Source organism: Balaenoptera borealis (assembly GCF_965194805.1).
Source record: "Balaenoptera borealis genome assembly, chromosome: 3".
Lineage (NCBI taxonomy): Eukaryota > Metazoa > Chordata > Mammalia > Artiodactyla > Balaenopteridae > Balaenoptera > Balaenoptera borealis.
Genome location: NC_138866.1, coordinates 173297607 through 173315545, shown reverse-complemented (window position 1 = coordinate 173315545; position 17939 = coordinate 173297607). Strand labels below are relative to the sequence as shown.

Sequence of the window (17939 nt, the reverse complement as noted above, 5' to 3'; positions counted from 1 at the left end):
CCTGTCTATTAGATCTAGGAGTCTTAGTAAAAACTTCCAATTTAATATCCTGTTATACGAGCTAGAACACAGCTAGTTATACAGATAGCCTACTCCTTTAGGAGACTATGTACTGCCTGAGGGCAGAAACAATATCTGATTCATCTTATATTTCTCACAACATTAAAATTGAGCACCCTCCCTAGTAGGGAACATATAGTTACAGCTTCCTGGGATGGGCACCCTTGGTCCAATATTTTCTTATAGCTACTAGTGTTCAAGACCAACCATGGGGCCATTTTCACATACCCCGTTAATCAACCCCAACTCAAAACTACTAAAGATGTGACAGACATTGCTCAGTGTTCATCAGATCCTATTTTTTTCTCCTCTTGGCAGCCATTTAGGTTTCATTTTTCAGTCTCCTCTTGGCAGCCGTTTACGCTTCATTTTTCAGTCTCCCTTGCAGTTAAATGGGGTTGTATGATTGAGTTCCAGCCAATGGGATGAGGACAGAAGAGCCATACACTACTTTCAGATCTGGCCCCAGGTAACCTCCCAGGAAGTCCTCTGTGATTGGCTCCCTTTGGTGGGCTGAAAGCAGAGAAGGTAGGGGTCCTAGAAAGAGCAAAGTCACATGTTGTAAGTAGCTTGGGTCCCTGAGTGACTGCTTAGAGCAGAACCCTCACGCTTTGTTCATCCTCACACCAATGGACTACGTTGTGAGTAATAAACACACATTTTAGTGATGAGCCACTGAAATGTGGATATTGTTTATTATAGAACTATGCCCACTAACACAGAGGGCTAGATTCTAATAATATACTCATGAAAGCAACCTAGGGAAATTCTCCTAGGAAGAATTTTGTCAGCTGTCCTGAGAAGGTACCACCAGTGGTCCTTGGGTTCCGGGTAACACGACCTATTCCTTTCTGTGATAGTTCGCATGCCCCCACCTGAGATATAAATTTTTAGGTTAAGTGACTTCATTTTTAGTTAAAAGAAATATAGAGCAATTCCATCCTTCTCCCATCATTTTCTCAGAAAGGATAAGCTTGTAGGCTTAGAATTCATTTTTAATTAAAAAATTGTTACTGGGTTTGAAGTTGTGGAGTGGGCATGATTGTGGAATGCTAACTCAGGGACTTGGCCTCTTTTCGAAAGGGCTGCAGTTCGGGATGTGGTAGGCTGTATTTCTGGAGTAGGAGAAAGACAAGTTCATTCAACCATGCAAATTAAATTACAAGACTTGGAATCATTATTTCTGTGAAAATGTGATCTCCATACTGTGTTAGTTCTGACATTCTTTTCAGATTTTCACCATAACAGTTCCATTTGGCCTTTAAATAACACAGGATCAGTGAAATGTCTCTGGCGAAAGAGATGATGTATTAAATTCCAAGGTTGAATTTGAACATCTTTGCTTCAGCGTTCTAAAGTTAAAAATAACTTGAAAGAAACACACGTAATCAAAGAACAGGGGAACTATTATTGATAAGTATAAAATCCTAGGTCTGTAGAGCTTAAGTTAGTCTCCAAATCCACCTTGGATCTCAATGTGTTACCCTATTTTTAATAAAATATAAGAAAGGTGATTGCATATCTTCTACTTCTGTTTCAGTATTTAATAACGCTGAACTGTGATAATTCTTTATGTTTGAATTAAATCATTCATGTAGTAATCTAAAGATGTATATTTTCATTCTTCCATGAGGAAGAACTGTTATCACTGTTTCATCAATCTTGAAAAATGTTAACTTTGTATCTTTTAGGCATACCAAGGGAAGATGGAAGCTTGCACCCTTAGGTTAAAGAACTTCAGTTTAAGGAGCTGTGACCACCAATTGCTGCATTGATTTCACAGTGGCTTTGGGATTCTTGATGTAACCTTAAACTAGCTACAGATTTTATAGAAAAATTGCTGGAAGAGTTGATGATGGTGATCAATCATATGGTATTGAAAACATATTCCAATGATGATAGATTTAATATTTATTGAGAACTTGTATATGCCCATCACTAGGTGCATGAAAAGGTAATTCCAAGGGATACTGTTCCGATTTTTATAAGCATCTGGATGATTTATCTGTTTGGGGTGGTTCCTGGATACTTTTTTTAAAAATAATTTAAATAATGCTAGAACTCCACGGCACTCTGCCAACTCTATGTATTTGCTAGAAGTTCATTTAGGGGGTTGGATACCACCACCATCAGCTGCTGTGATACTGATTTTGCAAATTAAGAGTTCATGGATTCACACGCGATGCTACAGAACATGAAACCTAGTGACTGCCTTACAATTGCCTATAATCTGGTATCCAGTCAAATCCAGCCTTCCCAATGCATGTCAATCACACATATTTTAACATAGGAAAGGAGTGTTGCTCAAGTTATACTTCAAATACCCAAAAGTCCCAAATCAAGTAAGTTTACATTGAAAGGTTGAGTTATACTTTATATACTGAGGGCAGAGGGGATGTGCAAAGAAACATTTTGTGCGAGAGATGGCAGGAGAGAATGATCAACAAGTTTCTCAACTAGTCTGCAGATGTTAAGGATGCAGGTCCTATTAGAAAGGAAGAAGGAGGCAGGGGGCATCAAAGGTAACGTGGAACAGTGTATATGGGCAGAGACCCATGAGACCTGTGACCGTGAATCCAGACCTGATTAAGAGCAACGATGGGCCAATGGAATGCCATGATAGAGGAAAGAAAGAAGAGCTCAATGAAAAACTGGAAGGAGATGGCCAATCTGGACAGGATGAAAGGAAGTTTAAGCCAGGTCTCCAGGGATTCTCAAACAGAATTGTGAAATAAATGAGACAGAGAAGTAGAAATGGTAGGATACAAATATATAGGACAAAAAATAGTAGAGCCATATAGTACAGGGATGGCTGTGTAAAATCAAGATCACCAATGCAAGTGGGGAAGACTATAACAGCCTTAGAATTAAAAATTAATGATTATGTACTTTAAAGACATTTAAAATATTTTTATTGAGTAGGTCTCCGTATTAACTTATGCCACTTATAAGTATGAAGTCTACAATATACCAGTGGCCAAATAGGATCTTCAAGTGTCCTTTCAAACATCAGTGTTAAGGTCTTAGGGAAGGGGTATGACTCCCCTCCCCATCATTCCCATTTCCAACAACTTACTGATTTTTAATGACCTTATATTTCTGACATCCTTGACCAAATAGAATAAATAATAGGTAACGACTATGAGTAGTTTTTCGTCCTGCTTCTCCTCTAATCTATTTATTACCCGATTACACTGCAGCAAGGCACATAATTGAAAGGTTAAATTAAAATGCAAAAATAACTGAAATCCTAAGGCAGAATCATCTGCACCAGGATTTTCTGTACATTTCCCACCAGCTCAGGATGGCCCACCTCTAGCACTTACTTCATCCCACGTGACCCCAGGCAGAATGAGGTCGCTTGTCTACACAAAGAGGGGGAAGATTACTTGGAGAAATGTCCTCAGACTGAACTTTATGTAAAGTAGGGTTAATTCAGATTCTCCTGAAAAGAGCTATGTTGCCTTTAATGGCCAGGGCCAGGGAGCACCTTGGCAATAAGGGCTGAGGTAATGTCACTAAACATGCAGTATTTATTGTTAACGCGGAATGATTCACGCAGTTTATGAAACTATTAGTGACTGTTTTATCTTCAGCCTTTGGCCCTAGCTTCTCCTGGTTCAGGCTTGATAAGCTTGGGGCTTAGAGCTCGTCTTAATGGGTGACGGAAAACTATGCTCCATTGCTCCTGGGACTGCATGCTCATTAGTCACAGACGCCAGTTGAAAGCTTTGTTAGAGAACTAGAGGAATGCCACAGCACAGGGAGCGGCCCGGAAGCCCCTTTCACATCCAGCATGGGTGAATAAGCCTCTATGGCTTGCCAAGCCACACATCAGTGGGTCATGTGCATCAGCACACAGGATCAACACAGGCAGCGCAAAAATTCCAAGGTCGGCACTTTCTGGAGCCAGCCCTTTTCATTCCAACTGATAAGGATTTAAACATTTTCATTAGTCTTGCTGATCCTAGGGCTTCTGAATGACAAACACACTATAATTATTTTTAAAGGCAAGTAACATAATTCAGGGTGCAGTCCCTCCTTGATAGCTTTTCTAGAAGTTGGAATTATTGACCCTTGTATATCTCTCCTGTGACCATCAGGGGTCAAGTCGAGGTTAATGTTCTAGCAAACCACTTAGGATCTAGAGGAACAACTGCTTTGGTAGGGATTGCTGCCATGGTAAACCACCAATGAGGGCTTGAAACGGTAATTCATAATTAAGAAAATAAAAAGACTCAGCGCCTGTGCTCTGATCATGCAGCTAACAACTGACTCCACCCCAATCCAAACACAGAATGAAATCCAGCGAAGGGATGGGTTTATTTTTGTAATAATTTGTTTTAGATATTTAATCTAAAATAATATGGTGAGGCCTCGGAAATAACTTTGGGTATCGAGTGTTGAAAGAACATTGGCTATTTTTTTAAATGAATCCTTTGTTTTTATTTCAACTGTGTCTTATTATTAAGTTGTTGCTTCCAAAGAGAATTTTGGGGTAAAATATCTCAAAATTATAGCATGTTCAACGGAAGTTTTGAAAACTTCCAACAGTGTATACTTTGAAATATGTCATGTTTAGATAGTATTCAATAATTAACGTTCTCTTTAGTCAACTAATTGTTTTGTTTGGCAATGTATTCTTTGACATCCCGTGGAAAAATCAGATCAAAAAATATTAACAGCAAAAAAAAAAGTTGAACCCAGTCCCTTTCATATCTATGGACTTGCTAAGATGCTATGGTGAATGACAGAGAGAACAGGAGAGCATCTTGGGAAGATTAAGGAACTTTGATTCCTAGGATTTGGTTACAAAGCTGCACACAGGCTGTAAGATTTGTTGGGAAATTTTCTCAAGATAGTAAAAAAAACACAGAATTATAGAGCCAGAAAGGGCTTTGGGGTTTTCATTATAACCTTTAAAAATATATATCCTTCTGGTCTCTCACTAAGAAAAAGCAAATGATGCTTGCACTTTTTCAGAAAACAGTATTTGTTCCTCTACAGAACACTCCCTGAAAAATTTCTCAAAGTAGGATATAGCCCCTCCTCACCCCATCATTCTCAACACACCAGGCTGTGGCTGAGTTTATCGTAGAAGTTCAAAGGAATGCAATTCCTCAGCAGTTATACAGCAAAACATTCAGAGTTGCATTAATAATTTTCGAGCTGATTTTTGGATAAACTACATTTCTACAGAAGCTATCGAGAAAACTTTGCATGGAGAATATGACTTGTGAAATTCTTAGGCTTTTTTTTTAATGTCAAAAAGGCCAAACTAGGACTTCTTGTTCTGAATTTTTTTCTCAAGAAAATTTGAAAACTTTCCCACTTAGAAATGCTTAGAAAAAACAGATAAAAAGACACTATTCTTTTAAATGCATTACTAAGCTTGCAAAAAAAGAAAGCAAGAGTGAGAGAAAGAGCATGCAAGAGAGAAGGCCGGGTGTAAGACATGTGGATCTAAAAAGCAGTATGGTAAGGGCACAAACAGATTGTGGTCTGCATCAGGGAACCTTACACGTCTCAGTAACCCAGAAGGTTGGGTTTAAATTCCTATGTAAGGGTACGGACAGGTGATAGAGTCCCAGCAAATGGACACGGTAAAGATGCCTGTCTGTCTCTATCTAGATACCAAGTGAAGGGAAAAGATAGTGCCAGAATTTATAATCAGGGTTGTTTGTGTGGTCCAGGAATACGTGAATCAAGAAATTAGCCTAAGGATTCATCCTAGGACACAAAAAGCAAAAACAAATGCAAAATGTCTGAAGGGGACACCCTGGTTGCATATTTTTATACAGTATTCCCTACTGAGGATGAGCTCATTGTCCTAAATTACTCATCACATGAAGAAACAATCCACCAGAAGAAGTATACCACCAGACACAACAAATAGAAGACTCTGAACCCTAAGGACTTTGGATAAATGAACAAAATAAGAGATTATTTCACATAAATTTTAAATGACTAACACTAAAAGGAATACAAGCCATATGAAAAGAAAAACACGGTATTAAAATAATGGTAGGTAGACTATCTAGAAATGAAAACTATAGCTATGGAATGAGAAATTCAATGGAGAAGTGAAACAGCTGTATAGACACAGCTGAAGACATAATCAATGGTCTGAAAGACAGGTTTAAGGGAACAACTCAGAATGCAGCACAGTGAGATAAAGGGATAAATATAAAATTAAGAGACAGAGAGCATGAAATGAACAAAACATTCATGTCTAACATTAATTTCACAAAGCGAACAGAATTATCAAAGCATCAATATGCAAAGATATAGGCCTGTATATGTCCCGGAATTGATTAAATATATGATTCCTATGAGTTAAGAAGAAATCAAGATAAATAAAAGACAAACCCACAATGAGATACATTGTAGTGAAACAGCAGAACTACAAAGAGATCTTAAAAGAGATTTTAAAAGTATCCAGAGAGAAAAGATCAGTTGCACCAAGGGATAACAATAGGCACAGTAGACTTTCAAAACCAAAGATAAGTAACAGAAATCAATAGAATATTTTATTGGGTTGGCCAAAAAGTCCATTTGAGTTCTTCTGTAAGTTGTTACGGAAAATCCTGAATGAACTTTCTGGCCAACCCAATAAAATGAATTAGAGAAAATACCTGCCGATCTAGAATAATATACCCAACTAAATTATGGTTTGACTGCCAAGGGTATTTGCCAATTAATGACAGAGATATCCTAGAAAACCAAAAATTGTTTATTAGTTGAAAAAAACCTAATAAACTGATAACATTCTTGCAATACTGATTTAAAAAGAGAGAAAGGGACAGCACAAATGACTATATTAGTATGAAAAAAAGGAACAACTACAGATAAGGTAGAAATTGTTAAAAAAGAGAATATCAGGAACAATTTTATGTCAATGCATTTGAAAATCTAGCCAAAATGGTCAATTCACTATAAATGTAACTAACAATTACTCAGGAAGGAAGAGAAAACCTTAATTGACCAATATTAAGAGAAACGGAATCACTAAAGTCTGTACACACACACACACACACACACACACACACACACAGACAGACCTAGGATTTTTTCAGATACATTCTATCAAGTTTCAAATTAAAAATAATCCTAATCTTATTTAAATGTTTCCATAGAATAGAATAAGCTGATAATCATTTTTTAACCCATAAGAAGATAAACTGATGTACAACGAGTAAGAAAAATTACAGGCCAGTTTCATCTATAAATATAAAAATTCTAGGCAAAATATTAGCAAACCAAACTTAGAATGAATATTTTAAAAATTATGATCAAGTAGGCATTATCCCAGAATACAGGGATGGTTCAATTTTAGAAAAACTTATTAATGTAATTTACCAATTAACATATTAGAAGGGGAACACCATAAATTCATCTCTACAGATGCAGAAAATATTGATAAAACTCAAAATACTTTCCTAATAAAACATTTCAGCAAAGAAGAATTAGAAGGAAACTTTTTCTTAACCTGATAAAAAATATCCAGTAAAAACTCAAGAAAATATACTTAATCATGAAAAAGTCAAAGGAATTTTATATAAAACTCAGGACAAGACAGGATGCTTGCTGTCAATGCTTCTATTTAACCTTGTGCAGGAGTGCCTAATCATGATAGCAAGTAGAAAAAAATATATATAGAATATAAATTAATTAATTAATTAAATCTTTAATTTATACTCAGTTAAATTAAAATAAAACATATCAATGTTACAAGAATGAACAGAATTGTTATTATTTGTATATATGATTATTTAGAAAATCTAAGTAATTGATAAACTTTTAAAACAAATGAGTTCAACATGGTTGGAAACAAGAGTTAAACAAAAATCTAGTATGTTTCTATGAACCGTCAGCCAATAGTTAGAACATTTCAGGAAAAAATAAAATTTACAATAAGAATAATTCACTTCAACAACAATCATGAATCTAACAAAAATCTGTAAAATATTTGTAGGGAAAAGTATAAAATATATTGAAAGACATGAAAGTAAGCTTAAATAAATGGCAAGCTAAATTATGTACATGAATGGGGAGACTCGAATTTAGATAGAGAAATCATCCCCCAATAATCTATAAATTCAATGCAATTGTAAGCCAAATCACAACACTGTCTTTCATGTAACCTGAAACGGTGTTGCATGTACATTCATATGGTATAGTAAATATTCAAGAATAGGCAATGCGCATTTTTGGAAAAATAGTTTACAGTGGTTCATTTATTATAAGATTGTAATAATTAAAACATGGCATTGGTACAAGGATGGAATGGAAAAAATCGACATATGAGGTCTCAATAGCACTAAATGTCACTGGGAAAAGATGGACTAGTTAGAAAACTGTACTAGAACCAAAAAAAAGATAAAATTTGATCAATACATTACACCATACAGAAATATAAATTCTAGACAGATTAAAAACTTCATTGGGAAAAAGTATAACTGTAAAACTTTTTGAAGAAAAGATAGAAACATAGATTTACAAAATCATGTAGAAAGTATTTAAGATTTCTCATCATACAAAGCATAAAGGAAAATATTGACAGATTTAAGTATATTAAAACATTTAAACTTCTATATATGATAGGTAGCACAAATAAGTGAAAAGATAAGTTATTGACTAGGGTAGATATTTGGCAATTATATGCCCCCCTCTCACAATTACTGTCCAGAATGTAAAGAAAGTGCCTACAAATCAATAATAAAAGACAATTAAAGAGAAAAAAAATGGGTGAAATATGCCACACATAATTCTCAATGGAAGTCACTGGAATGCTCAATAAAATTATACAAATATACTCAGCTTCACCAGTAATTACAAAGTCCTTGCACCCAGAGATTAGCAAAACAGAATGTCTGATAATACCAAATGTTGGAAAACATGAGGGGAAACAGAAAAATGCTAAATCAGTGGTTCTTAATCCTAGCTGTACATCAGAATCACCCAGGGAACTTGAAAACTGTCTTGGCTTCCATCTGCAGAGATTCTGGTTTAATTGGTCTGGGGTGGGACTTAGACATTGGTAATTTTAAAGTGCTCCTTAGGTGATTCTTTCTGCAGGCAGAGTTTAGAACTACTGCTCAACATTGTTGGTGGTCAAATAAACCAGTAGAGTTTGCAGAAGAGCTTAACAATCTCTTCTGAAAATGTGTACCATTATGACCTGACAGTTCTACTTCTAGGTTGAACTCTTCTTGAGAAATCCTAGCACAAGTGTAAGAAGATACATACAAAGACCATTGCTGTACTGTTTAGATAGCAAAGCTGCAGAGACGATGCAAATTTCCCTCAGTAAGAAAATGGATAAATCAACCTTCAATGATTTATGCAATGTGATACTAACCTGCAGTTATAACAAAATCAACTAGATACCTATGTATCAACATGGATACATCTCCAAAACAACTTTGAATAAAAAAAGTTAGAGAATATATAAATATATAAAGACAATGCTTTATATATCTTAAAATTTGAACACAAAGCAATAATATAACCACAAATAGGTGTTAGATATAACCTCACAAAGATACATCCATGTCTGGACCTAAAAACCCACCCTCTCACACATATACAAACCCACACACATAGTAAAAGTACTGAAGTATAGTACATAGGAATCATATATAGCAATTTAAGGATAATTATCTCTTGGGAGGGAAGAGGGGGGAAAGGTGGGGATAGTGCTTTGACTGTATTTGTAATGTGCTTCATTTTATTTTACACATTATCTGAACTAAAGATAGCAAAATAACATTTAATCTTGGTGGTGTGTTTGCAGATAATCATGATACTATTTTTGTGTGTTTGAGATATTTTACATTAAGATATTTAAAAGGCGAAAGAGCAACGCAATTGGCATGATCATGGAGCATACCTTTATTTTTGAATGATTAAAAAAATAATATATTAAAAACATAGAACTGAAAAGTAAACAAAAAGCTATTGGATTTGGAGGCCAGAGGCTAGAATTCTCATCCTAGTTCTGTAGCTAATTAGTGATGTGTAAATCAGTTTTTGACTTCGGTTTCCTCATATATAATGTAAAGGAGTTGGATAAGATGATCCAAAATCTATCCTAGTTTCAAATTTCTGTGAATCTGAAGTTGTGAGAGGTTAGTATTTCTGAATTCAATTGTTCTCTCTCCTCATCTAATATACTCACTCACCCTATAGCCCTACATTTGTTCCCAAATGTAATCATGGATTATTCCAGAGAGTGATACCCTAAATGATACTCAATAAACAATCATCGAATCAAAGATGTAATCAAGGCAGCAAATTATCTTAAAATGTTTCCATGACCCAGATTAGAAACAATATCAAAAAGCAAAAAAAGTATTATTAAATCCCCAATGACTTCCATTTCCCAATTAATAAATGTATTATTTATTCATTTACTCATTGATTATTTCAGATGTCATTTGTCCTGAATCATCATCTACAAACCAGCTTATCCCAATTTGTCATATGTTAATAAAATCTTTATAACAGTAGATATTAATAGTAAACCTTACTTAAAATATACGTTTTATGATTGCAAAAAAAAATCTGAACCCTCTCCCTCCATACTACCCACCTTCTGGTAATTTGAAACACTTTGTTCTATCTTCTAAGTGTATTATTTGCTCCCAATGAGAACCTGGCCCAACATGAGCAGTTAAAACACGTTTGCTCACGAATGTGCTGTTTTCTCCCCAGGATTTTGATGCTTTTAAGCCAACAAAGTTTAATTATCCCCATAACCCTGCAGAAAGTGAAGCATAGAGAAGCATGATGTGGGGTGAAGCCACACTTTACATAGAGTCTAACGCAGAGCAGAAAGAAGTGAAATCCATTTCCAATACATGTCCTAAAGCTCACTGCTGAAGTCCCAATTTCTCCCGTCACTCCACCCCAGCCCACTGCCTAGGTTCTGCCAGAAATGTTATCCATGAATTAAAGTCATACAGAAAGGAACCTGGACAATCCATAACCTTGGTCATTAGACAGTTGAATGAGAGATACAAAGACAACAAACAAAAAGAAGACAGGATGCTAGTTGATAGGAATGTTCTTGGATCTTTTTTGTTTCTCCTCCATTGAAATGTGTGAAGGAGGCTGTCTACATTACCTGCATTACAGGTAAGGCAGGGAAGATTTAATGTCATAAGTGTCATAGATATTTAGTATCACACCTGGCAAAAGATGGCAGTCAATACTCGTTAGATGTCATTATCGTCATCGTCATCGTCATCACCTGCTAGTACCACAGGACAGGGTACTTCAGATCTGTCCAGGACATAAGTTTATAAAAGAGCTGCTCAAAGCAAAGGAAACTTTCTGTTTACAAAGGAAAGTTCTCCAAGGTTGCATAGATGACCTGATGGCTTTTGAAATTCAGCAATGTAAGTTCCATTATTGAGGGGGAGAAGTTATAGAGGTCCACTCTCACTTAGCAGATAGATCATAGACCACTTAAAGAAGGCAAAGTCTTTTTCCTAACTAGTGAAGGAGGAGTGTGACAAGTAGGAAAGCTCACATTCTTCATGGGTCTCCTTTGTAAGGGTCAAGCCTCCAAACTGCCATCGCTGATGGGTAGCCAGCATCCGTAACAGGGGCTGTTAGGACAACACGATGCCCCACAAAAGAAGCACAAGTCCTTAGGCACAACTAAATCAGGAAGCAAGTAATTCCTCTAAAAGCAACAACCCGGACTTCCCTGGTGGCGCAGTGGTTAAGAATCCGCCTGTCAATGCAGGGGACACGGGTTCGAGCCCTGGTCCGGGAAGATCCCACATGCCGCGGAGCAACTAAGCCTGTGCGCCACAACTACTGAGCCTGCGCTCTAGAGCCCTCGAGCCACAACTACTTAGCCCGTGTGCCACAACTACTGAAGCCCATGCACCTAGAGCCCGTGCTCCGCAGCAAGAGAAGCCACCGCAATGAGAAGTCCATGCACCACAACGAAGAGTAGCCCCAGCTCACCACAACTAGAGAAAGTCTGCAGGCAGCAATGAAGACCCAATGCAGCCATAAACAAACAAACAAACAAACAATTCTACCTATAGCTAATTTTCTAAAAAAATAAAATAAATAAAATAAATAAATAAAATGAAAGCAACAACCTTCCAGGATGGCAAAGACCAGCCTCTCATCTGGCTGCATTTTTCACAGTCCCCAGCTCACCCTTCCCTTTTGGGCCAGTCAAGATTACACCATTACCGCTAACACTTTCAAAAGTGGGACACAGACTTCCATTGCCATCAACAGGACTTAACCCTTGGACTACATTTAGCTGCTACACAACATGCAGGGAAAATTGAAAGGATACCCATAGAACTGAAATAACACCCTCTCCTAAGGGAAAATAACAGATGGCTTGGCAGATAATGATCTTTAACTGACAGGCTACACAGTAATGAGGCCAGTGCTGGGAGAACTTGGCTTTGGCAACCAGTGATGAACAGGAATCATGTTTCTTAGAGGACAAGGCAGACAGTCTCTACAGACTAGGGGAAATTGGAGGGAGGAAGGAGTGCAACACGCTCCATTCATGGAAGGGACTTTCACGATTATCTTTCTTTGGAATACATCGTTTCAGACCAGCTGGTGTATGGAAAGCTGAGGCCCGGAGGATGGCTTTAGTGGTGCAGTGGGGGAACTGGAGTGCAGAGAAAGCACAGATCATTCCTATGTTCATTCTTGTCCAAAGATCAATCAGACATGGCTTGACTTTGAAAGCAGCCAGTTCTTTGTTTACGATTGCCAGGGAGGGAGCACAACACCTCCTAACAAACTGATGCAGTTACCCCATCAGGAAGGGAGGGCAGAGGGACGGGTGGTGGAAATTAGGAATCTGGAGGGAAACAGGACATCTTTGGCCACTTCTAGTTTCCTCCCTGATGACTTGTGCACCGTCTACCACATCCTGCTAGATCGGCTTGACAGCTCTTGACTCCTGGAGTCCTGAGCAGGTAACAACATATGCACAGCTGGAGCTCAGTTTAATAGTGTAATCAAGAAAAGGTAATAGCTGCTGAAATATTTTAATGTTTCAATGCCCTTTTGCCACTAAGATTTCTTTCACATTTGCTACATTGATTTCATCCTATTTTCAAAAGGGGTTCACAAGAGTCAGAGTTGTAGCAAATTTTACTTTGTAAATTTACAGGTCCTTCAGGAAATCTCCCTTAATATTCCAGAGAAGTCAACAAAAGTTGACTTGCTTACTAGGGCAGCCACGCTCTTTTCAGAAGACATTTTTACTGGCTTATTTTCCAATCTAAAATAGAGTTTATATTACTGGAGGAAATGAGGCAAAAGATATTCACTTGAAACGTTAATGAAATTAAGTGATTCTTGGCATGATAACATAAACATTTCTATAAATATTACCTGCTAAACAGTGTTAAGAGCAGAGCACTTCATATCTCATCTTGCAATTAATTTACGAGCCAGCAAAATCATTTTACTTATATTTAGAATCCAACTGTTAACTTCACTGAGATTACAATATGCCAAAAAGATGCTTATTATTAGGAGATTAAAAAGGAAGAAAAGAAGACAATAAAGACGAAGTACTTACTTGCAGTGATATTTTTCAAGTAATCCTGAATTTCAAATTTGGCTTTTTTGTTTAAGAGCAAAGGCTAATCTGAGCTGTAATCCTTTGGTCCTCAGGGTAAGCTCCATTCCTCCATAGGACAAATCTTTGAGAAATCTTCTTTCGATATTTATTTCTCCAAGTAACCAAGCTCTACTAGGAAGCAGTCAAAAACAAAAGACTGTCCTTAAAAAAAAAAAAAACCAAAATGAAAAAAGCCCACGAAGTCCAGAATGTAAGCAGCAAAGGAAAAATAAAACTTCTCCCAAACTAATATCTAATTCAGAAGAGTAACTGCTCCCCTATCTCCGTTTGTAGGCGTCCTCTCGGGTTCCTGGTGACATTTCTCATCATCCAACCGGTGCCGTTTTTACAGCAATGAGAGGATGTTGGAAGAGCATGAACTCATTCTCTGAAGTTCCTTGTAGTAAAGGAAAACATATGGAGGATTTCCTGCTGAGGCTTCCCTACCGAGGCACAAATTCGAGGGGGTGTGGAATTTACTTGTTAAGGCTCTCCGTTTTCTAGACTCAGCAGTATCTGCTCAGCAATGAGCGCACATGGGCTGCTGCTGCTCTGCGGAGAGCTCTCTTCTTCTGCAATAACCCCACCAGCCGAGAGGACTTGGAGGAAGAGGGTCAACAGAATGTTAGTGCCCTGTTTGTCAGAGTCCCCTGTTCCAATCACATCCAACCTCTGGGACAGGTAAACGCACATAACCCTGTTCTGCTGAAATACAAGCTTCTTTTCCCCTTTTTTTTTCTCCCTGTCTCTTCACATTCACCTCTTGATTTCTCACCTGAGATAAACAGTTTCCACGTACGTGCACTTTGCGATTGATGGATCATATTTGAAAATTAATTTAAAATGTTACCAGTGTTTTCTTTCCCCTTCTACCCCTTCTCCATTTGAAAGTATACTTCTTACAGCACAGGGAACTATACTCAATATCTTGTGATAAACCATAATGGAAAAGAATATGAAAAAAAATGTGTATATAGATATATGTATGTATAACTGAGTCACTTTGCTGTACAGCAGTAATTAACACAACATTGTAATTCAACTATACTTCAATTTAAAAAAGTATACTTTTTTTTGTCATGATTTTTTTTTTTTTTACTGGAGTATAGATGCTTTACAATGTTGTGTTAGTTTCTGCTGTACAACAAAGTGAATCAGCTATGTGTATACATATATCCCCTCCCTCTTGGACCTCCCTCCCACCCTCCCACCCCTGATCCCACCCATCTGGGTCATCACAGAGCACTGAGCTGAGCTCCTTGTGCTATACAGCAGGTTCCCACTAGCTATCTATTTTACACATGGTAGTGTATATATGTCAATCTTAACCTCCCAATTCATCCCACCATACCCTTCCCCCCCACCCCATCCACATGTCCATTCTCTATGTTTGCATCTCTATTCCTGCCCTGCAAATAGGTTCATCTGTACCATTTTTCTAGATTCCACATATATGCGTTAAGATACGATGTTTTTCTCTTTCTGACTTATTTCACTCTGTATGACAGACTCTACGTCCATCCACATCTCTACAAATGACCCAATTTCGTTCCTTTTTATGGCTGAGTAATATTCCATTGTATACAGGTACCACATCTTCTTTATCCATTCCTTTGTCAATGGACATTTAGGTTGTTTCCATATCCTGGCTATTGTAAATAGTGCTACAATGAACATTGGGGTACATGTGTCTTTTTGAATTATGGTTTTCTCAGGGTATATGCCCAGTAGTGGGCTTGCTGGGTCATATGGTAATCCTATTTTTAGTTTTTTAAGGAACCTCCCTACTGTTCTCCATAGTGGCTGTACTAATTTACATTCCCACCAACAGTGCAAGAGGCTTCCCTTTTCTCCACACCCTCTCCAGCATTTGTTGTTTGTAGACTTTTTGATGATGGCCATTCTGACTGGTGTGAGGTGATACCTCATTGTAGTTTTGATTTGCGTTTCTCTAATAATTAGTGATGAAACAAGATGAAAAGACAACCCTCAGAATAGGAGAAAATATTTGCAAACAAAGCAACTGACAAAGGATTAATCTCCAAAATATACAAACAGCTCATGCAGCTCAATATCAAAGAAACAAACAACCCAATCAACAAATGGGTGGAAGACCTAAACAGACATTTCTCCAAAGAAGACATACAGATGGCCAAGGGGCACATGAAAAGAAAGTATACTTCTAAGGACAGCACATCTCAAAATATGTTACGAAGATGCTGGTTGGCTCAGGAATATTAAATTGCACATATGATGAAAGCAGCACTCTAGTAAGCCACTCACGCCTACAGAGGCCTGCCCCCTGACCCCACAGATTAATACTCTTTAGTTTGAAAAACAAAACCAGAAACAGCGAACATCTCAAAACCTCCCTTTAAAGCCACTATTTGGGGTGACGGTGAGGACATTACGCTCATCAGAGGAGTTTTACCCTGTTAATCTAGCAATCCCATTGACAAAGCATCAACTAGGTATTAATCTCAGTTATCCTAGTTATTGGCTCAGACTCCATATCCAGCTTTTATATTACAAACTGGCATCAAACATCCTCTAAAAGTAAGTTCCACATGATCTTTCTTTCCATGTCAATGTCGTTGTGCAAGAATTTACTTTGTGGGGCAGATGTTTCCATAAGCCCAGCTGAGTGATGGCATGAATGATCAAAGGAGGTAAAGACAGGAATACAGAAGAAGGTGTGTAAGGTGTACGTGGAGCTATGGCCTATCTGTGTGGTGGGGACAAAGAAAGCTTCTGTGGACTTAAGAAAAAAATGTTTTAATTATCTGGAAGAATGCTCTACATAAGAGATCCACAAACTATGGCCCAGGGGCTGAATCAGGCCCACTGCCAGTATTTGTAAATAAAGTTTTATTGGAACAGCCAGGCCCATTGGTTCACATACTGTTTTGGCTGCTTTCGTGCTACAGTGGCAAAGCTCGGTAGTTATGAGAGACTGTATGGTCCACACAACCTGAAAGATTACTGTCTAGCTTAAAAGATTACTGCAAGCTTTACAGAAAACGCTTGCAGACCCATCTTCAATATGACAGAGGGTCACTACTATGAATACTTAGGCGTTTTTTTCCCTGAGTTGTATAGTCAGAGGTATGATTATAATTGTATTTAAGGAATGCCCCTAAACGTTCTCCCACTCCTCCCAGAGTAGACATGGCAGGAGGGCTTCTTGGGGTTACAAGGAGGGGGTGAAACCCCGAGCTCCTGGGGGACAAAATGGATCAGACCATATAAGGGTGGTGTAGGATGACACACTTTGAGGCAGAATCCGGACACCATCAAGGAGGGAAGCCAAAGAAGCAGGGCTGAGAGTGAGAAGCACATAAAGCCATAAGTGGAGGGAAAAACAATGAACATTAGTCACAAGTCAGGATGTGGAGTGGGAAGTGGCTGCAGCAAGCTGCCAGGACTAAGACCTTGAGGAAAAAAATAAGGATGCTGGACACTTTCTTTCGGCGGCCTGGTGGAAGGGTGACTCCGCTGTCCCAATTTGGACTTTCCTAGTTTTAAAATCGAACGTCCTGGCATCCGGGAACCTCCTCAGCCCCAAGGAATCTGGACAGTTGTCTGCCCTAATCTGGGGCTGGGCAGAAAGCTGGGAAATCAACCTGAAAAGAAAACCCTCAAGTACGGCAGCTGGGCCTTTCCAGCACTTAGTCCCTCTGTCCTTAGGGGTCTTGTATAAGAAGCAGGGAGCCGCTCCAGTGCTACAGGGGCCACTGGAGCCACCGGAGAAGAACAGGGCATCTGTTTCCAGTGAGCAAGTGATTTCACTGTGACAACGTGCACCATGTGAACAGGAAGAGAATAACCTGAAAACAACCCGTGAACAAGTGTGAGATCATCCGTCCTACTGGACAGTTGTTGGCCTGGCCTTTTCACCCCGAAGCCAGCCTGCATTTTTTCCAGAATAGCTGACTTGCATGATTTGATTACTGCCTGTCACTTTGAAATCTCTGCTTCAATTTTCCCAAACTCTCCAGCCACCCCAAATCTTGCTCAGGTTTTAAGTTTAATTCCTTCTCCTTAAATAAGCAGCGCTGATCCAACTTTCCAGGCCCCGTGAGCGTAGCTATGCTTTCACTCATCCATCTGTCAGAAAGTCAGCCCATTAACAAATATTTCTAGAGCTGCTACTATGTGCCAGGCACTGTGCTGAGCTTGGGGTGAAGGACTGAATCGCATAGGTAGCGTCTCTGACCTCATGGAGAGGAAGGGGAAACCCGGAAACAGATAAACA

At 38.3% G+C, this 17939-nt stretch overlaps 1 protein-coding gene across 18 annotated transcripts in view; it reads right to left on the bottom strand.

The window, feature by feature from the left end:
- KIAA1217 overlaps positions 1–17939 on the bottom strand; it is a 498998-nt gene that overhangs the window by 396236 nt on the left and 84823 nt on the right. Inside the window, exon 1 of one of the 18 annotated variants that reach the window (XM_082385189.1) lies at positions 13643–14459. The exons of the other annotated variants lie outside the window; for them this stretch is intronic. The gene's annotated coding sequence lies outside the window, so the exon portion shown is untranslated. Of the gene's footprint in view, positions 1–13642; positions 14460–17939 lie in introns of those variants that run through there. 18 annotated transcript variants of the gene reach the window in all.